This window comes from Struthio camelus, chromosome Z (assembly GCF_040807025.1).
Source record: "Struthio camelus isolate bStrCam1 chromosome Z, bStrCam1.hap1, whole genome shotgun sequence".
NCBI classification, from domain to species: domain Eukaryota; kingdom Metazoa; phylum Chordata; class Aves; order Struthioniformes; family Struthionidae; genus Struthio; species Struthio camelus.
The window spans coordinates 17,765,405-17,787,037 of record NC_090982.1 but is presented as its reverse complement, the minus strand read 5'-3'; the positions used below and the strand labels follow the sequence as shown (position 1 = coordinate 17,787,037).

The 21,633-nt window shown below is 42.3% G+C and overlaps 1 protein-coding gene across 2 annotated transcripts in view; it reads left to right on the top strand.

Moving 5' to 3' along the window:
- Positions 1 to 2,457: 2,457 nt before the first annotated feature.
- The window catches only part of LPAR1 (lysophosphatidic acid receptor 1), an 86,542-nt gene continuing 67,366 nt past the window's right edge, over positions 2,458 to 21,633 (top strand). Inside the window, exon 1 of one of the 2 annotated variants that reach the window (XM_068927936.1) lies at positions 2,458 to 2,574. The gene's annotated coding sequence lies outside the window, so the exon portion shown is untranslated. Of the gene's footprint in view, positions 2,575 to 3,185; positions 3,311 to 21,633 lie in introns of those variants that run through there. The other variant, XM_068927937.1, reaches the window with a different exon arrangement.

Genomic DNA, 21,633 nt, shown 5'->3' with positions numbered 1-21,633 from the left:
ATTGCAAGATGTGAAAACTACTTCCCTATCTAATCCGATTCAATGCATCTGTATGTGATTATATAAACATGTTTCAGACTGGAAGGCAGTGTGGCCAAGTCTAATAGAAGTTATATTCATTAAATTTCATCGGACCACATGATCTTCCCTGAGCCTTAAATATCTGTCTATTCCTAAGACTTACAGAAGATTCTCTATATTTTATAGTTAGAGCAAGTATAAAGGACTGAGATTCTGATCATACAAGCCCTGAATAAATAACAAGTCACTGTTTCAGGACTGATAAACTACTATAAGAAGTCAAAGCAATTAAAAAACCATTGCTGCTTTAATCACAGCAGTTCAGCACAGCTGGGATAAGAAATGCTTTTCTCAATATATGCCATTGTTTTGCCTTCATATAGCTCCATCTCGGGCATAGAACAGCCTTTCCCCACAAGCATATCTAGCACTGCTGTTTTCCCTCAAGGGTCAGTAGTTAGATTCACTCCCCAGAAGGTCCTCACCAGCAAACCTGAGTAACCATCCCATGCAAGTCATTGCTTTTATGGAGGCTAAGCAGGGCCAATTCCCAATTCATAGATACAGCAGCTGTTCCCACAAAGCATCTGCATACCTTCACAGTCCTAAAATCAGATGTGAGTTCTGTTAGCTTAGCCTTTGCATGAAGTTTTGACTATTTTTTATGTTAACCTTGATTGTTACAGTGGTATCTGGGTGGCTGGCCGAGCACAGGACAACAATCGTGGACGTGTGCGGGTGGTTCCTCTCCCAAAAAGCGGAGTAAAATCATCTTTATAATGAAGTTATAAAATATTGCTACAGCATTGGATGGGCCATTTTTAGATTAAACACTTTTGAAACAGTGGGTCCTACAAAAGATGCCAAGTCTTCTCCAAGGGGAGGATGCATATGCAATTTAAGCATACAGTCTTAAGTGCACACTTATTGTCCAGACTGGATGCAGCCTGTGCATAGATGGGAAGCTATCAAGGCATGTTATGGTGCTTAGTGCACAGACACTAAACCAGATATCACAGCTTATAACAGAACATCCTTCTTATCCTCCTCTGCAAACACTTGGCAAGCCTGCTTTGAACACAGACAGAAGATGAAATGAAGCATTTCTGCCACATAAGTGGCCTGCTGAATACTTAACAAGACTTTTCAGCACATTGAATCCCAAGCTCTGTGCTGAAGTGCAGCACTGAGTACAGTAACAAGATCCAGGGTTCCACTAAACACCTGTCTTCTTGTAATACATACAAATACATATACATATATTGTCGATACATAAGCAGTGTTTGTCTGCTTAAAAGGAAAGACCTAATAACCAGCTGTGATAGTAGGAGATCTGCTCACACTGATGTCAAAAGCCTTTTGAGTAACAATACCTGTGATATAGCAGGTAACATCAATAGCTATTGAAGCCAGTGTTGGGACTGTGTCGATGGTGCCCTGACATAGAGTTGACTTCAGGAGACCTACGTCTGCCAATTTCTGTTTCCTCAGGAAACACAAGAAAAAGCAGTTTTAATGGGCTTGGTCTTTCACTATAGATCTTTGTACTGCTGGAGGCATTACTGTCACATATAGTTGTAGGTAAACTGCTCTAGAATCTGTCTTCCGAAGTGCAAAAACTTCTAAATGTTACTTTTTCAGCCACTAAATGCTAAGTGCTTCGCAGCATACACTGTCTTTTCATGAGATGCATGCACATGCAGTTGTGGCCTCTAGATGCTACTGCAATCCAACTAAATCAGATCTTATTTGACAAGAAAAGCTTACGGTCCAAAAAAAAAAAAAAAAGGAGAAGAAGAAGAAGAAGAAGCAACCAAGGCACTGTCATTTGAACCTGTTTAAGTATCGTAAAACAACTCCTCTAATACTGGGAAAGTACCCACGGTGCAACCCTGTCCCTTTTCAATCATCTTGGCTTGCTGAGCCTGTGGACTGATTCTTCTTTTATTCTGGGGGTTCCCAAACTTGTTGCTGTTGACACTGACGGCCGGTCCAAACACTTTGGCAGGAAGAGAAATGTCCTTGGTCCAGAAACATCCGCACCTCGCTTTAAAGTAGCCTTTGCTACACCAACACCTGAAAGCCCTTACTCCAGACAGTTCTGAGGGACGGGCACGCTGCGCTTTGAAGCGCGGCCGCCGGCTAAACCCAGGAGCTAAGAGAAACGTTTGGGAGGCAAAGATCCCTCAACCCGCCCTGGCCGTGGCTTTCCCTCCGTCACCTGCCTTGCTCCGCAGCGACTTCTTTGCCGGCGGGAAGGGCGAGCGCCGCGTCCCTTTCCCCGGGCGGACCCGCCCGTTCGCCCGCACCGCCCCGCACCGCCCCGCGGGGCTGCCGGCGGCCGCGGGGCGCGCAGCGCGGCGCAGGGGGGCGCACCTGGGCCCCCGCCCGGCGGGGGCGGGCGGAGGGAGGCGGGGAGCCGGCCCGGCCCTCCGGCCCTGCCTCCCTGCCTGCCCGCCTGCCTGCCTGCCTCCCTGCGCGCCGGCGGCGGCGGCGGCGCCGCGCTCCCTCCAGCCGCGCTGCGCGCCCGCGCAGCCCCGCGCAGCCCCGCAGGTAAGCGCCCCGCGCGGCCCCCGCGGCCAGCCCGGCTTCCCCCCGCCCCACCGGGGACGGCGGGGGCCGGGGTCGCCCCTGCGCCTGTCGCCGGGCTGCCTCCTGCGCGCCCCGCCGCGGAGCGCCGCGGAGCGCCGCTCCCCTTCGCCCAGGCGGCCCCTGCGCGGCGCTTGTCCCGCTCGCCGCCGCGGTGGCGGGCGGTGCGCGCGCCCCGCGCCGCGGTGTCCCGCCGGCGCCTGGGCAGCAGTCGTCTCGCAGGGGGCAGCTCTGTGCTCTTTCTGCTGAACTAACACCTTTTAAGCTGGCCTGGAAGAAGCAAGGGGCACTTGTTGGATTAGGGGACATTAACAGTGCTGCCATTGTTCGATTACTTCAGGCCTGTCCCAATTTTTTTTTTTTTTCCATGAAGTCTCTCTGGATATATTTATACCAAATTAAGACAGTGGAAAAAGTCCTAGCTAAAGATGGTTTCCACCTCTTTCTCCTGACTTCCTCAGTCCCTAAGACGGAGAGTTTGCGAAAGTCATGCAGGAACGGCATTAACGTACCGATGGAGTTTGCAAAGGTGAAAGACAGGGAGAGGATGAATGACAAGCACGAGCGTACAGAGTACTGGAGAGAGAGGAGGAGGGTGGGGAGCAGGAGGACACTCTTAAGACAAAAGCAGAGAGCAAACTGAAGTATGAAGAGAGAGGTGGAACCAGAGGGACCAACTTTGTTCTGCTCACTCCTTTTGGTATGTTCTTTTTAAATAGATATGTGGTGAATCTGAAAGTTTCTGCCTGCGGAAATGTATGAAGAGCCTTCTGTATGCTCTTTTAGAAAAACACTGGAAAATCAGAGCTTTTTTCCTGCTCGCACCTTTCTGATTTCTCCTGCAATTGTCCAAGAATAAGTTAGAAGGAGAAACTCCTCTAATTTCCACCTCCTTCCTTTCCTTCCTCCCCCCCCCCCACCCTTTTTTTTGGCTGCTACAATTTTTTTGAAATTTTGGGACAAAATAGCTGCTGTAGGCAACCTGTATTCTCTAAGTTTTGTGAAAGTGGTGGCTGCGAACTTTTACTATTGAAAACTGCTGCAACTGTATCTTTTGAAAGAAAGAGTCTCTACATGCTAAGTCAAGTTTGGTGTGTTGTATGTACCATTTGGTCTAAAATGAGTCACTCTCAGGTCTGAGAGTCGTGTTTCAATTTGGCAGTCAGCACTGCATGCCATGCAGCCTGTTACTCTTGTACTAGCATGGCTATGCTGTAGTATTTAAATAATATGTTCTGGCACTTTCAGCAATGGACTGAAGTGGTACTCTGCGTATATAAAGTTCTGCACTGAAACTTGCAAATCACTGTCTATACAATACCATTCATTTCTCCAAGGCAATTTAACAGGCCCATGTTTTGCAGTTGTTTTTATTAAATATCAACTACTCAAAATTAGGTGCTCTCCTTCAAAATGAAGAAGATTGACACTGTCTCATCTTACACAGTTGCACATGTATATTGTGGTTTTTTTTCTGGCTTTTCAGCTGCAACTAAGGAAATATTATTTAGGGATATTAGGAGCACTCTTTCATGCTCAATATGGTGGTGATCTTGCTGTTCCCCATTACAGATTGCACTAGTAGACCCTTGGCTGCTGCTTTTATTCTGGACAGTTATTGGTAATGGTGTTGGTTGCAGTGAGGAAGCTACTCACTGGTATCTGCTTTTTTTCCTGCTCCTCTTCAAAACAAATATTGAGAATGGAAAGGTTAAACAGCTTTTGAAACGAAACATGTGAAACGCAGAATTAAAGTAACACTAGACTGTATACCCAGCTTTAATATGTGAACTTAGTGTTAGAATAACAGGTAATCTTATTGCTATGCAAAAAGGGTAGTTATGACCACATAGTTTTCACTAATAACTCCCCAAAACTGTGTTACTGGTAAAAGGATAAATTGTTTCTCTCCTAAGAAACATAAAGGGGGAAATAAAATCCATTTTTAATTTGATCTTTTAATAGGTGTTATGGTGAAACCGTACGGGGAGTCCGGAAACAGGGCATTGAAGAAAGGTTTTTCTCTGAAACTCAAACTTACAAAGAACTTAAAAGGGATTGGAGTTAGTATTGCTGTGACAAGCCAGTACTTCAGCAGGGACATTTAGTACTTTAAAGAAAAGTTAGTTGTTCATATTGAGCTTTCCAATACTGAAAAGTTTAAAGCAAAAGGCTAGTGTTTCTTTGAAGTAGCTTTTGTCTTTGCGAGACCACCACCATCTTACCTTTGAGTATCCAGCTGTTTCGTTCATTATCTTTTGGAGGTGAACTGCCTCCCGCAGGAGTCTGAACAGCTGGCTCTGGGCACCTGGAGGTGGTGACCTGTCAGCACTTCAAACACCTATTACAGTGTCATATGCTGTATATAGCTTCTTCTTCTCATGGCCACAGGTGAAAACAGTCAGTGTCAAAATGCTGAGTGTAGCTTTGTCTCTCACAAGACTGGATGGGGAGCTTTCATCATTGCTACTCTTGGTCTTGGTGCCAACGACATCTAGAAGATTTTGAGAGAAGGGACAGGTTATACTGTGAGACTGTTGTCTTTTTCCTATTATTAAAAAAAAAAAAAAGTGGAATTTGCTGTATGCATGCCTTCTTTCCCCTTCTTAGTAGTGGAAGTGCATATATAATTTAAGGGAGACTTAAATTCAGTTTGAATTCATGTACTGTTTGAACTGGAACAATTAACACTAGGGGAAAAGAAGCACATAGCTGTTTACTGAAAGGAGGATAGAAGAAACAATATTTGATCCCTTTGGAATCTTTACTTTGTGAATTACTTCTTTATATATAGTGTATTTCACTGCTTCTTCCTTGGCAGTGGGTTATACTCCTTTTTTGGACATTGTAATAGTACAAAGAGAAAAGGAAATGAAACATCGAACTTCAAAAAGTAAACAATCTGTTTGTAAAAAACCACAGGAGTTACCAAGAAAAAAGGCAACTGTAGTAGCTGAAACAGCTATTTGTACTTTCTTTCTTTTTTTTTTTTGGTCCTTTGCTTCAAGGTTGCTTCCACTTTAGGTAACGTGCCCATTTGAACTTTTAGGTTTTAATGGTAATCTGAAGGCAGAAAATTCCCCATTGCTTTCCAGAAAGATCTGCTCAAGACTTGAGAGGGTAATGAGTTGAAATTGCAGTGACTGCCTAACTTCCACTGTGTGTTTTAAGCATCACTTCTCCATGCATTGTGAGGCAATTCTGTGTAAATGTAACATTCCACAATGGTGCAGCATTAGGGCTGAACCTAAGCTTTTCACATTTCCTCTGCGTTTTCTTTATAGCAAACTTATAAGTTTAAGGCTTCATCAATGGCCCATTGATCTCAACTGTAAAATCTGTCTCAGCCTTGAATGACTTTGCATCAGGCCCAAAACTGGTGTGTTGCTTTGGCAGAACAAAAATTACTCCCAGGGAGGAGGAAAGCTCTGTTCAGGGAATAAGAGCAGCTGTTTTGTTTACATTTCAAGGGCCTTGAATTTTGTTTTTCTTCATTTATCTTTATAGTTTAATTGCTTTGAAAAAGGTGGAAGCATTGCCTGTACATTCTTCCTCCTTTATTGCTGTCCTAAAGCAAATGACAGGAAAAATCTGAAACAGGTCTGGTGTCTTGTTTTGATTTTTTTTTAAATGATGCCAGAGGAGAATTCTGAGAAGTGTCTTTCTTCATTTTTCCAGACCTCCTCTTCTGTCATCCACTGCTGGTTCTTGACTGCCTGTCATTCTTCCCACATGCTGGTGCTGATTAACAGTACCCCTGGCTTGAAAACTTTTGGTCATTGTTTGGCTGAAGATTGTACTCTTTTTTTAATAACTGACACCTCATATTCTGGAAAATGTGGTTTCCATTTTTACAACATTTAGCACTGATAAATAAAAGAGGCTATTTAGCGCCCATCTGGGTAGTGCACGTGTGACCCTTTCCCATGTGACTACACCGTGATCGATGCATTTCTCTAACAAGCTCTTGAGAAAGGCCCTTGGAGATAGCTAAGGCATTGCTTTTCTGCGTAGAGGAACAATAGCTTTCTGGAAGCAGTGCAGAGTCTTCAGAATTTCCTGACAGAGCTTGGAGTGGTTTGTTAAACATATTCTGTGTCCTGCCTTTTCTGCTTAGTAGATCCGGCTTCTTCTTGACCTGCGTAATGTAGGCAATTATGTTAGTGCACCTAAGTGGGAGAGTGCTAATGTGTATACCCCAGGGTAAAGACAAAATTCTTCTTAAAAAGAAAACAAATGTTCTTCCTCTGCTTCTGCCATATGAAAGCATTAGCTCTAGCTTTGCGTGGCTGCTTTGGTTAAACAATTCTCAGTAATAGTTTGAGTGGCTGACACATGTGCCCCTTCCCCAGCAGCAGCACCACCACGTCCGCAGGCGTCTGGTGGGGATACCGTGTCCCTGCTGCTCCCGAATCTGCTCGGGGCACTCCTGGGATGAATGCCCTGGTCAGTGCCCTGGGCTGGGACATGTGGAAAGTTTTTGGTTTTTAAAAGTGCTGAAGATCATTGTTAGGGGAATTGGCAGGTTAGCCGGCTGCAATTTCTAGTGGGAAAACGAGGTCGGTCTAAGTGTTGCCCCTTGCTGTTTCTTACCCATGGGTTCTAGCACTATCTACTGCAGAGGTGATTGTAAATAGCATAAATCAATGGCCTGAGAAATGTTTCCAGTTGCATGCAAAAATGGGAAGATCGCATCTGTATTCAGAGGAACTGGTTTTTTGGCCACAGCTACTGTATCAGCAAGAACTGCATTACAGTTTTGTGGCATCTCTATTATTTTTATTTCAGATTACTTTACCTTGACAAGCATTGGACCTTGTTATTTTTTCTGGCTTCCGTGTGGCATCCTCTAGATAAAATTGTGAGGTGCTTTCACCTTCTCTTTAAAAATCCAAAGGTGCCAAGTATGCAAGTCTGATATTTTCTTTCTGTTTTTACTTCTGATTGTGAATAACAGGCAAAAATCTCCTCGAGGGAATTTTTGAAACCACTGAGAAAAGTGCTTGCTGAGTTTGAAAATCATATATGATGAAGTTTAACTCTCTCTACTGGGCAGGCCGGTATGAGGCCTATACACCATCTACTCTTTTCTTAAGGAATTTAAATGCTGCAGTGACCCCCTGACTAGGGTGAATTTCACAGGCACTCTCCAGATAGCACTCTCATTTCTTTGCCTGCTAGAAAATGTGTTGCATACTGCAGGAGCAAGCAAAAAAGAACTGGACTGACATCAAAGGCAAAGTCTTTCTGTACAAAATGCTAGAGCTTTTAAGAATGGTAAAAGTCTGTCAAAAGAGATGCATTCTGTTTTTCATTGTAAGCCCCTCTCCCTCCCTCCCTCCTCTCCTCTTCTTAGGGAGTATATGTCAAAAATGAAATGGTGCCAGCACAATATTTATGGGAGCAGTTTGCAGTGACTTTCCTTAGAAGATATTTGGCCATTTGAGGATGATTGTTTTTAGTCTAGATGGAAAAATATATGCATACTTAAAGCAGTAGCCTTCCCTTCACCAAAAAGTAAGCTACCACCCTGTAAAAAAGTGTCGGATGAGTACTGAATGTTTACTACATTGAGAAGTGTGTATCTTCTTCATATAGGTGGATGATTATTTAATAGCCCTGAGCTTAACATGAACCTCAGCAAGGGCGTACTGATATCTGAAAAGTCAAGAAAACACTGTGCAGGTCACATTCATTTATTACGTAGTTATACTTCTGATCAGTGTTTATAGGAGAGGAGAAAAGCCGCTGACCTCCCAGGGAGGAATAGTTGCCTACCTTACAAGCTCAGGTTTCGTTTGTTAAAATGACACGTTGGTAAAAGGTCTAGATGTAGCCACTAAATTTTGTGTGCAGTAGCTGGTAGCGGAGTGTAGTTTTGGGCTGTAATGGATGCTGAATCTGCTGCATTGTGTCCTGAAGCTCTTGAGCTGTTGTCCTTTATTTAACGAGGGTACTGGGGCGACATTTGGGAGGTGCAGTGTTTGAAGTGTGTAAGTGCCTTCCCCCTTTCTGTCCAGTCCCTAGCTAGGCTGCAGATATCACCTGGGGTGCTAACACAGAAGAGCGCTGAGGTTTGTTTGCTGCTTGTTTCTGAACTGGCCTGCAGTCAGGAGTTGTAGTGGGCAAGGCTGGTCCTGGCAGCCGAGTCACTGCATGAGCAATAGTTACCGTGGCCTTCAACTCGCCGGCCCTCGCGAACGGTGAGAACATGCATATCTTCTTGGACCTTGTGGGAAAGAGAAGCACTATTGCAAGCCTCTGTGTCAGCTAAGGCTGCTAAAGCTCTGATTGACTTGCTCCAGACAGAAGACCTCAGTACAGAGCGGGGCAGGTTAAAACCGTAAAATGAGCAGCTGTGCCAGGAAGAAGTGATCTTTCCCCTAGGAGAAGTGGCTTTGTGCTGGGACCATGGCAGTCTTTCACATGGTTAAGGCAGACTGTTCTTCCAGTTGCCAAAGCTGCATCAGGTGGTTGCTGGTTACTTATTTATTGGAGTCTGTTCCTTGCTGTAGCTGTATTTTTTCCAATCTGTTAACATACATCCCTAATGTAAGTTCTCAAGCCCTTACACCTTGTGTTATTTTACTAATCGTTTCCACAGTTACTTAGATCCAAGTGTGAAGCAGAAGAAAGGTTGGCTTGTACATTTACTTTTCCATCCAGACTATTGTGAGTACTTTTATTGCCAGTCTGGCTAGCAGAAGTAAATTGTGCGCAGTGGATATCTTTTCACATGCTTGCTGTTTCTGTGCATATTGTGACAGGTATGTATTCAGTAATTCACTGGAGAGATAGGGGCAATAGTTTTGCAAGTTATGTACAAGTCCTGAGATGAGCTGCAGTGAATGGAAAAGCATTGGCTTTGATGTGGTAATGAAGCTGTAATGTAGGATGTAAAGGGACAATTTGGCTACGTCGCCTCAGGTAAGGTTTATAGGATTAAACTTTGTAGTACATTACTATAGTTGCCTGATAGGTTTGAACACAACACTAACTATTGAAATATAAAAGCTTTTGGGAAATTGGTCTGTAGTAGCCTGTAAATCACAGAGGAGAATGCTGCATAGTAAATATCGTATTAGTACTATGTTGAATGTGGCGTTTGCACTTGCGAGATATCTTTAGAAATGTGTGCACAGGTCTGCTGGAGAGCTTGATTCACAGCTTTTCAGCAAATTATTGATATAATGGAACAGTTTGCAAGTTCTTGGGGTCCACGCGAAGATTGTCCTAGGGCATTGCTGTCTTGTTAAGAAGAATTAGACTAAGGTACCAAGAGCATAATGTCCTTTGTACTGTGGTAAAACCAAGGACCAGTTGTGGGTGGGGGTCAAATTTACACAGGTATTTGCCATCAAAGTAATTGCTAAATTCTGTCAATGAATGGAGGCTTGATTTTATGTGAAGGATTGTTTGGGGTGTTCATCTCTTTCTATCATCCATGTGTCAAATTCAGAAGTATGATAACATAAAATTCGAAAAATTCCCCTGCTTATTGCTACACTCTTAGGACACGAGGCCAGTGCACGAACGTTGTCTGTGCTCTGTCAATAAAACTAGAATTCACTGGTCATTTTCCTCAGATGTTGCAATAGGGTGGGGCAGGGTAACTAACTACACGAAAACTGATGTCTGGGTAGGTATCCAGTGTTTGAGGAATACCGTCTTAAAATGCAACTGTCGTACTTGACAAATATCTTTATAAATGTCTGCCCAGATCCGCGGTCTCTGCTTTCACTTGCAGGCAGAGGAAGCAGCACTGCAGACATTGTCCAGGGTGCCCCTGACTTGCCCTGAGCGTGGTTTCTGAGCAGGGCTTTCAGAGCTGCCCTGAAGGGGAAGGCAATGTGTCAGTTTCATTTTGTTCTTTCTTAAAGCTTTGGATGGATCTGCTAAAATTTTCACCTCAGAACGGTGCCTTTCCCCTTACAAAAAGCGTACCCTAGAAACTAGATGAGACTTTTCCCAACTAATCTGTTTGCTGCCTTAGTTTTTCAGCTTCTTGTTACAGCAGCTGTGGCATCCTGTTTCAAATGCCCCATGCAACTGAGACTGGTAGCTCACTGAGACTTCAGGATATTACTGTGATCAAAGCAAGTCTAGTAATTAGTGAATAGGCTTAAAATTGGTTTGTATAAACTATTGCTTTTTTGCAAACAGTTGATAGAAAAAACTTAGTTTACTGTCTGGTTCTCCTAGAAGTACAGTATATTTCCTTTCCCTGTTTGCACTTTTTAACCTTCACGAGCAAAAGAACCATAAGAGATTTGGTTAAAAAAAAATATTAAGGGAGAGAAGTGCAAGTTGATGACAACCTGATGACAGGAAGGAACTACATGAGTGTATAGCATGCAGAAATGCCATAAAACTAGTATACCTTAACAAACACTTGTGCCACAATCCTGCATGTTTGTATCCGCAGTTATCTCCTCCATGAAGTTTCTTGTAAACAGCTCTTATTGACATAGTTCTCACTGAGACTTAGTTACCACTTTTTCACCTCTACTGCTACCTAAATTCTTCTTAATACTCCATGAAGATTATACAGCGGGGCTCTCAATATGATTGTTCTGGGAAAGTCGTTGCTTTATGCTTCAGGAAGGTGGCACAAAACTATGGGAGAGGCTTTGGTGTTCTCTGCTCCCACATGCTTCAGCATCAGCAGGCGCATGGAAAGAGGCAGAAGGAGAAAATACCGTCTTTCCTTTGAGCTGCCAGGATGAGGTGACAGTTCTCAGTCAGTGGCCGACTCAAATGTGAAACTGCCTTGCAGCCAACTGGCGCAGTCATGCCAGGAGCCTGCCTGTGCTGCCCAGTGCCTCCTCCTGCCAGTTCAGTTTATGGTTTGACTAAATTCTCCCCCCGCCCCGGGCCCGTGACTCTGCAGAAGGGACTTTGCAGGAATAAGCTGCGTCTCCACTAGAGGGAGATGCCAGTATAGCCGTACCGGGAAACTTCAGAGATTTCTTCCCGTCTGGTCCCCGGGCTGGCGGCGTTGCCTGTTCAGCTAAGTGGAAGCATCTCTGGAATCCAGGCTGCTGCAGCGCTCCGCACGGGCGGGATGCAACCCTCGCCTTACGCAGAGCCTGGCTGGCTAGCCAGCATGGGGTTTCTCCAAAACGGTGTCAGTTTAGCCAGCGTACCGTGCTGCATGTTTGCGTAAGGTTGGCTAACCGAGGAAAGGCCGCTCAGCAATGGTTGGGACTGTAAATTAGACCCAGCTCTTCTCCGTGCAGCTTTGTCAGGGGTCAGAGGAGCTCTGCATGGGCCCTTAGCTTTGGTGTCGCGGAAACAGTTGGTGGGTTGTGACTGTGGGATGTCTAAAAACTTCAGTTTGTAGGCGGATTTCAGTACGCTCTCCTTTTGTGGCCTGTGAATGCCTTGGACTTCCTAGTTTGTTTGTATAATCACAAAAAAGAGTCGTAGTGGTTCTCCAGTAATGCTCTATGGTTTATGCTTTTGTTGAGGACTGTCTTAACAAGGCTTTGAAGTGTGTGTGCATTTAAGTGTTTGTACCCATGCTAATATGCAGTGAGTTCCAAGGGAAGAATTTGAGGCTGACTACTATATAATTCTGTTTTTTTTTTTCCATAATAATCAAAATTGCTCTTCAGTTGCATTTTTCTCTGTTAAAATTGTTTTTCTCCTCTCCTACTCTTTAAATGTGCAAAGGGGGTGTATCTCAGAAACAGTAAAAAATAGTGAACAGGTAGTGTTTACAGAGGAAGATGCATTGAATGGAGAGTAACTTCTCCCGTTATCCAAATGTTAAAAGATTTTTTTTGTTGTTTTTACATTGAATGCATTCTGTTGGCTTTTGATTTTCCTTTTGATATCTCCTAAATATTCTGGCTCAAATATTTTCTTGTTTCTATTGGATAGTCTGCATGCTGAGGACCTAGTAAGAGAAGTTAAGTAATCACTAAAGTATGGTGTGAATTTACAACAACTTACTTAATCCGTGTGACCTCTTCTTTGCACGTGAGAACTTGTCTACAAAACGGAACTCAGAGGTAATCCAAGTCAGTTCGTAAAGTGAATTAGTTAAGTTGCATGCTAATCCTCTGTGTCTACCTCTTGATTCAGATATGCAACGGCGTAAGTTACATTAAACTTCACTTGATAACTGAGAGGGGAAGGGGTCAGAGGGAAAGGTGTTGAGACTGTGGCTCTTCCTTCACCGGTCTCTGTTCAGGGAATGGTTCAGAACTGATTTGCATTTGTAAATCTTGAATTCATGGAATGATCAGCATGAACTACCTGAGGCCAAGACTGAATACTCCTGCTCCAGGTCTCTAGTAAATATTTCTGACAATTGCTGCTCCCAGGATATCATGGAAGTATATTACTTACTAATCATCTCTACAAGTTGTTTATTTAAAACTGTAACCTGTTGAATGCGGGTACTATAGACAGTGAGGGGAGGAGTGTGAACGAGAGGGATAAATCGTTGTCATGCCTCCATCCCCTTCTTTCTCCTCCTTCTTAACAATTGTTCTTTTGATCTCTACCAAGAAACTAAGTTTAGTAGCCAGCCTCGACTTTTTTCATCGTGGACTCATAAATTCTGGGTGTATTATCATGAGCACACCAGCCACTTGCATGGTGGGCAAGAGGTAATTATGTTTCATTTGTCAACATCAAGATTTTTGTTGTCTTGAGCTACTGGGTTTGTTGTCCTTCCATTGTGGCAAGATCAAAGGTAAGATCTTATTTCTGGGTCACTGCTGTCCATCAGATAAGTTTGTTTGTGGCCTTGGGAAAAAGCAATGACGTGAGAACAGGGAATTTAAACCCAGTCATTAAGATAATTCTTCTTCATTGTCAATTCTTACTTCTTGCCAAACTTCATTCAACTTTGCTATTCAGAATATAGTACTGCAGAAATTGCCCAATGAACAGTTAACTGAATTGATACAGATGTTACAAAAATATTTCTAAAGCAGCATGACTGTTATTTCTAGTTTGTTTTGAGAAGCTGATAAACAGTTACTATGTCTGCATTGGTGCTGGCCTGAACCATATTAAGCTGATACTTTACAGCTTTTAATGTACTTTTTTCATGGGGAGTGGTTGACGAGTTTCTATTTCAGATAAACTTAAACTCCTGTTTGCACACCACTGGTCAGGGTCCATGTAAATCTATATTAAGACGGTACATTTGTAATTTGGGGTTTGGGGTTTGGCATGTTTAATTGTGGACTTCCTTGGCTTCAGCATTTCCAGATTATTGTATTTTGTGTTGGTTCATTCTGCCTGATGATTGAACAGCTGTTTTCTGGATGGAGGGAGGGAGAGGGGGAGGGTATTTGCTTTAACTCTGACACCCCCTCAAAGCTGTTTAGAGAATTGTGACAATCTGTTATCATCCAGATGTTTTTTATCTAGTGGAAAGGATATAGCCTGAATATTTAAGTACAAACTTGTTTCAGAAGAATGCCAGCATACTACTTTTTTTGTGTTCTTAGCAAAATTTGGGGTAGTGTCAGGTTGGGTTAACAAATGCATCCTCTATTGTTGATCCATGAAAATGTTGAACTTTGTCACTCTCAGGGAAGCTGAGCGTCTTTTCTCTTTTCTTGGAAATTTATATTAAAAGTCTGTTTGTAAGTTGTTATGGTGAGCACTTCATGCTGCTTTTTCCTGCTGAGGAGTGATAGAGAGCTGAAGAAAAACATCCTGATATCTTACATGGTGATTTAACACCTTGATAAAAGTGACTGCCTACTATTGTTTGCTTTAATGACATTGGTTGTTAAGTGAATTAGTGGTGAGAATTCTGTAGGAGTTAAATTCTTCCAAATTATGCTGCCACGTGTTGGCTGTGTGTTGTGAAAGAGCTATTTCTGCTTGTGATCTGTATGTTCAGAAGAGTTTTAAAGAGCAGCTCCTTGTTTGTTTTTTTTTGTTGTTATTTATTATGGAGGAGGACCAAAGCATGCACCTTATTTGCTTTTTCCTGTGGCTGTGGTGTTGCATGTATTTATGTAAAATAGTTCATATGTGTTCACTGAGATCGAGATGACAATGCAAAGCTTTACAGATACACATGCACAAAACAGTGATGCTCGTGACAGTAAAGGGTGCCCCTTAAACAATGAGCTATCCACGATGACTTTGAATTTTTCCCTTCCTGCTAGCTAAATTCTTCAAATTTAGAGTTTATCAGTACAAATAAACTTTTTTAAAACAGTTTTAGAATTTGTTTTGAGATACTTTATTTTAGAGTACTGTAGAAGTCATTACCATGGAAGTGCAGATTATGAAAAACATTGTCACATGACCAAAGCTTCCTTGTGATTGTGCTGTGAGAGACCATCCACGAGGTGGTTACTCGTTTACACAAACCTGAGCGGCTTGTCATTATTTTTTCAGTCTAGTTGTATTTTTCTCTTGTTTTCTGGTGGCTCCTTCATATTTTAGAGTCGTGAGATCACGTTGAAATTAAATGATGGCAGGAATTAAAAATAAAGTCTCTTTGAGTTTTCCTAGTTCAAGGTGCTTGCATTTGAAACAGAGAAATTGAAAAATCACTTTCAGGGACGTCTTACTGCTCCAGCACTCGCTAATTCAAACAGCTCAGTGGAACTCTAACCTGCTGCGACCTGCAACAGCTCCTTGCAGCTGACACTGTCTGGGGAATTTCTGTGGCTAGTACACGTGTTTTAAAGCAGTTGAGTTTTGGTTTTTTTGTTTTGTCTTGTGCCAAATGGATCATTTCTAAAGAAGAAGCTCCTAACGTAGCTGAAGAGACACGCAGGTACCAGCCACCGCCCCTTTCATTAAGGCAGATGGTCACTAATCTCTGAAGTGACTTTGGGTAGAGCTTCTGCTACATGACAGAGCAAAGATCGTTCTCTAAGCGGTCTTTAACTGGCAAGCATTAATGGAAGTCATCAGGAGAAGCTGCATTAAGGATGGAAAACAACTGAAATAAGCCTAGAGGTTCTGGATGGTAATGGGGAAGGCAACCTTTCAGTGATCGGCTTTTAAGGGAGACTTTCAGGAAAATGAGAAAACTGAAGAAGATGTGCAGAATTTTTTGGGCTTGTGAGAGGGCCCTTGACAAAGCTCAGAAGCAGCTTTTCAGAGAAGAAGGAAGTTTCAAAAGAATATGAAATATCAATTTGGATTAAAAAAGCCCAGCAGGAAGATGCTATCTAAGAGGTAGGTAAAGCAGTCCATTGTTTCCTTGTGGCAAACAGAAGAGCATGTGCCTGTGCAGGTTTGGTCACCTGCATTTTAGTACAGAAATAATCAGGAAAGGAGGTTAAGAACTGAATTTGTGGATGGTGCACACTGACTCAGGTCAGGGAAATACATAAATGAAAGTTTCATCTGATGGTAAAGTAACGTTTCCTATCCTCTGATGTGCAGCAGAGAGATAAAATATGTTCTGTGTTCAGGATGAGCTGGAGGAAAGAAGCCTGATACAGTTGTGGACAAGTGGGGTGGTGGCACTCTTAGCAAAAATCACCAGATTTGAATAGAAAATGATGCATCTGTCTTCATTCTTGGAGTCGGTCTAAACTGTTATGCAGAGCGTCTTTGCTGCTGCTTACCTCAGGGATCCTTGCAGGTGATGTGAGACAAGTTTGTGGTGAAATTAATGTCATTTAGGGAAAGTGCATTTATGATTTCACATGGTATTAAGCCAGATACTGAGGATCTGTACTTTCAAAATGTAAAAATGTCTATTTATTAGTAAAATGTGGTGTTTGCTTCTAATGGCGGAAGTCAGAATAGTGGGAATACAAATCCTCTTGAATACCCTGAGGGAAAGGAGTTAATTGTTTTAGACACAGAAAACTAGAAAGTCCAAGAAAAATCTTTTCTTTAATCAGATGTAGCATTGTTTAGTTTCCTGTCTTCAAAATGGGATATGTGCCTCAGAAAAGATATTTTAAGTGAGCTTCTTGCTGGCACTAACATGGAGGAGGGAAGGTGTTTGTATTTTTCCCTTCAAGATGTTCTTAGTCACTTCCATTAATCTGTAAAGAAGAGTCGTGATGGGCCAAATGGAAATCCATTCTGCTTCCATCAGCGCTGTAATGACATCCCCCTGCCATCTCTTTGAATAGCTTTTGCCATAAGTAGCCAACCACAGGAAACTGTATGGGTATGTGTTGCAGAAGGAGTGGGGTTAGGCCTCTTGGTGGTTTCAGCAGGGGAGCAGGGTTGAACCTGGAGCAAATGCTTAGGGAAGTGGGAGGTCTACTGCCTTCCTTGCCTGCCATTGAGGTCATCAGCAAATGCCTTTGAACTTCACAGGCACAAGATCAGGCTCTTGTTTTGCCAAATTAAACAGAAAAACCCAAACAAAAACAATTCTAGAGAGAATGAGTAGCTTGCGACTTTAGGAGTAATCAACTCACTGAAGAGCCTTTCAGAGTGGCCTCAGCAAGACACCTGAAGATCCCTTTCTGATACGCAAAACTGGTAAAGTAACTTTAGAGTAGGTAAAGGAGAAAGATAGAAATGCACAGCTTAATAGCAAATAAATAAACTGTCTTCCCTTTGGTGAAACCCAGAGCTTAACTGAGGTCAGGCTGCCTTTGTCATCTTCAAAAAGGGTATGAGACATAGTGACAGGCGAAGCAGTGACACATGGGAAAGAGTTCCCCACAAATGCTTCAGGGTCGTGTCCTGTCTACTGAAAACTTTGCATTACAAATCTGTGGATAGTGAATTGTTTTTACGTATCTGGATTGATCTTCCACTTTTTCGGATGGGCAGGGGTTATATTCTTGCCCCAGTGAGAGGGTCTCTCCTAACCGTGTGTGAGTAGATGATTTCTTCAGGGGAATGCGACTACATGGTACTACTCTTTCATTGTTGTAAATGAGTGAGTGTGGAGGAAATGAGTAAGGTGACAAGAGAGGCGTCTTAATCTTACAGCGGTAAAGAAGGGGCAATTTCATACCATATCGTCTCTGCAGAGTTCATGCAGTGGTTAGCTTGGGTAAGGAGAGTCCACCTGATACATTTCTTTGCATTCACTACTCAGCTCTTCTCTGAATATATTATGTCGTGGGAAGATTTAGAAGCAGTCTTGCAGTACTCTTAGTATTAATCATGGAGGCAAGAACAATGATCTTTCCCTGACTAGCCACAGAGCTCCTATTCAAAAAGGTTTGACTGATGTCATATTTTCTTAAGCACAGGCTGAGCTGTGAATGCAAACAAATTGGATTTGAGATCATTTGTTGATTACTGTGTTGTGGTAAATGGAATGCGACAGCAATTTTTAAAATCTGCAAAAAGAAAACAATAGAGAGAGCTTCTTTTGTAATGAGAAAAAACAGTCATGAGATGCAGAAAAAAGAAAAAAATAATGGTTCAAAAAGTAAATTCTGCACAAATAGCATCTACACATGGGATAGCAGAGAAAAGAGCGTTCTCATCTTCTTCTGAAATGCATTTCTGCTTTGTCAAACGTTTGTGTCAATTGTATCTGAATATTTTTGCTTTTTGAGAATTGACCTGTCTTTACGTTTCTGCAGGCATGTTAGTGATCCTTTCCAATCTAAAAAATATTGGTGTTGAAATAATTTTTTTTCAGCCTCAGACTAGTATAGAAAACTTTTCCTCTTTCTTCCCCTGTGTAAGGGAGGTTAACAGCTGTATTAGCCTTCTGAAAGTGAAAGACTGAGGTAGTGAAAACTGTTAATCTCTTCTTCCTGGAGGAAGCTGCAAAATTCTCTGGAGCACCTTTTTAAAACTTTGAAGTGCACAGGTGTGATTGGGTGGAAGCAGAAAGCAATGAAGGAAAGATGGCTTTTCATTTTTTTGCTTTATAGTATGCTCTTGGACTTCTGCATTTTTATTTGATCATCTCGTTATGTTAGCTCTTTTATTCTTGAATTTAAACAGTGAATCTAAATTTGAGACCTTTCTACTATCAAATGTTGTTTGAAGTTCAATTAAGGACTTTAAAAGGCAAGGTCATTTGTGATTTTCATGTAGATATTAAATTATATAAAGATTAAACCTCTTTGTAAAGAGTAAGACACAGTATTGATGGAATTTTTCTTGTTGATGCTTTTCAGATGGCTGCCCAGGTTGAAGTTAAAGTTCCCATGGTGTTGTTTGTTATCTGTTTGGTTTGGTTTGGTTAAAGTAAAAGCTAAATGCTCTGGCCAGAGTTGCAATTCCCAGTAAAACAATCTCCAAGGTGACGCACCCCTAAACATGCTGGTGGCTGTGCTTGTGATGCTGCTGGTGGCTACGATGTGGTTGTGTATATTATTATGCAGAATGTATGCTTTGGTTGAGAAAATGCAATCGAAGCAGTCATCATACAAGCACAGAAACAGATATATTACTTACATGGGACAACAGAAAGCAACCAGTAAAATCCCTGATTCTATGGTGTATCTTGTTGATATTGAATCACTTCTAAGAAAATTGTACAGAATATTTTCACTCTGAACTTGGAGCAGCAACAGGGAACACAGTATGTGCTTTGACATGTTCAGTGGTTGGGTTAGATCTGTACTTGTGAAAGTGTTTGTCCTTCTGCGTTTTTGGGTCGTTGATGTCACAAGCACCCAGACTGTAGAAAAGACTGAGAAAAGCCAGAAAGCAGACGATGTGGGTGGGATAAAAGAGGGATGTCTTTAAACAGCCGGAAGAGGGGACCTCCACTATTAGGATGTAATCCAGGGGATATTCGCATTCTCTTAGCCTGGTCTTCCAAGCATTTTTGTGGAGCGGATCAGGCAGCCACAGGAACTGAATGACGACAGCAGAGAGTTTAGTGTCCATGGATCCTGCAGGAGGCGGTTGTCCTGGTGTCTCTCAGTTCCTCAGCTGTGTTGGCCTAAGTTGCTGTGATCCTTTTTGCACGTGCTTGCGAATTTTCACCATTGCATTGGGCAGTCTGTGAATGCAGCTCTGGTAGCGCTGCTGTAGCTTTTCGCTTTGGGAAATGGCACCCAACTTGTTGGATGGAGTATTACAAAAGTCTCATCCATTTCCTGCGTATCGAAACGATGAGGACAGAAGAGAGCGATTAGAGCCACCGGATTCTGTTTTTCTGGCCACCCAGTTTAGTACTCCGTTGTAGGTGCCAGTGTATTTATTACTAACAAGTCATTCGTTGATGATAGTGAGGTATTTAAAATACTGAATTGTTCTTGTTGCATTTTTCCCTCCCTCCCTTTTAAGTCTTAATGAGATTTTGTTTAGCCATTTTTGTTATTGGCTGCTGTGTTAGGTAGAAAAATATCCTTTTTTAAAATAATAACTTTGGAAATGTTTTTGCTCAAGCAGTGCATTATTTCACCAATATGGAAGTTATGCAAGCAGAAATCACTCAGCTTGCATTTGCAAAAAGAAAGATCTGATCTTTTAATCAATATCTGCAAAGAACTGGATTTTAATTACAAAATGAATTACCCACTGATTACTGCTAAGCAATGACTAGTTCATTCATCCACGGGGACAGGGATTAGATGGAAAAATGTCCCTGAATGTGGATTGATTTCCAGCTGCAGTTCGGACAAATGTGTGTTCTGTGTTTTGGGGATGCGGTATTATTTACATAAGCATCTTTTAGTCTGTGTATTTACTGCCTGTCTTTCATCTGAAAAATGATTTTTGCCTCCTGTGTGATGTGATAGCATGAAAGCAGCATGGAAAGCTTCATCTCATTTCCTGTGAGGATCTTGATTGCTTCTGCAGAACTGAGAGAGTAGATCAAGTTTCTTTACTTCTTCAGTCTTTCATTGATCTTTCTTTTGAGACTGAAATTGGTCAGTTTCTTAGAGCTGGCTCTATCTTTTTTAATATGAACTCATGCCACTACGAAAGGGCTGAGACTATCAAGCGTGTTTTATTGAATGTTTTCTGCAATATTTGCAAGGTAGAGACTTCCCATCATCATGTCTGAATCTTTCAGTGCATTAGGGAATTTTAGTCAAATCTATTTTTCTAGACAGTGAAATTGGACTTAAAATGTATGATTTTACCAGCAGAGGCTGTTTCCAAGTGGGTGATTGTCCATTCCCCACAGGAAAGGAAGAATGGCGTGAGTACAGTGAATGTGCTGCTTTGTGCTCTGAATCGTCAGGAGATCCTGCAGCTTTCTGTTCGTGTCCCCAGTCATCAGTACAGAGCAGCGGAGCACTGGATGTTGCTCTGTGTCACCTTGCACTAAGTGCCGTTGCGCCTGCCTTCCAGCACTCCCCTTTGAGAGTGCCACTGCCTCCCAGTAAGATGTCGCAAATACATTTTCACAGTGATTTTATTCATTTGGAAATGCTTCATGAGAATGGGCAAGAATGCTAAAGCTCTGTTGGTCTTCAAAGTAATCTGTCCAGAGACTAGCAGTGAAAGACAGGAAGGCTTTGGGTGGAGGCGTGTTTTATATAACTGTTCTTTCTTGTGAGAATGGAGACTAGTGCTGCACATACTCTAATACAGGGTGTAACTTGCGCTGTTTGTTGGTACTGGGTCTAAAGCGATGCTAAATAGTATGTTCTCTTTCTTTTGCAAGGACATCTATAAACAGTGTTACAACTCAGTCAGTGCTCCTATTTTTTTCTGTGGCATCAGATATAGATTCTTGTCCTCTATGCTGTTAATGTCCATTTTTTTCCTACTCTGTCAACGTAATTTCAGATTCATGCTATTCAATCGATTGTTTAGTTCTATTACTAAGTTTATTCCTATAAGCATTGCTGTAGTAAATAGATGATGGATACAAAGACAGCCTACGCCCCAGGTTCTGCAGAAGGATGTCAGGTGAGGGAGCCAAACGAAGGCACCGAATTAAGTAAAACGTATGCATTCACATGTGTATGATGTCAATAAAGTTTAAAAGGAATAATTAATTTTATGATGCTTCTGAAACTGCATTGACGCACCTGCTGAGGGGAGAGAAGGTCTCTTTTCTGAGAAACAGAAACTTGAAGAGGAAACAGTAGGAAAAGAGCCTCTTTGAGTGGAAAAAGACCAGGAAACTTGTTGCTGTTATTCAGAAAGGCTGTAAAGCAGGAGTACAACAATAGGCCACAT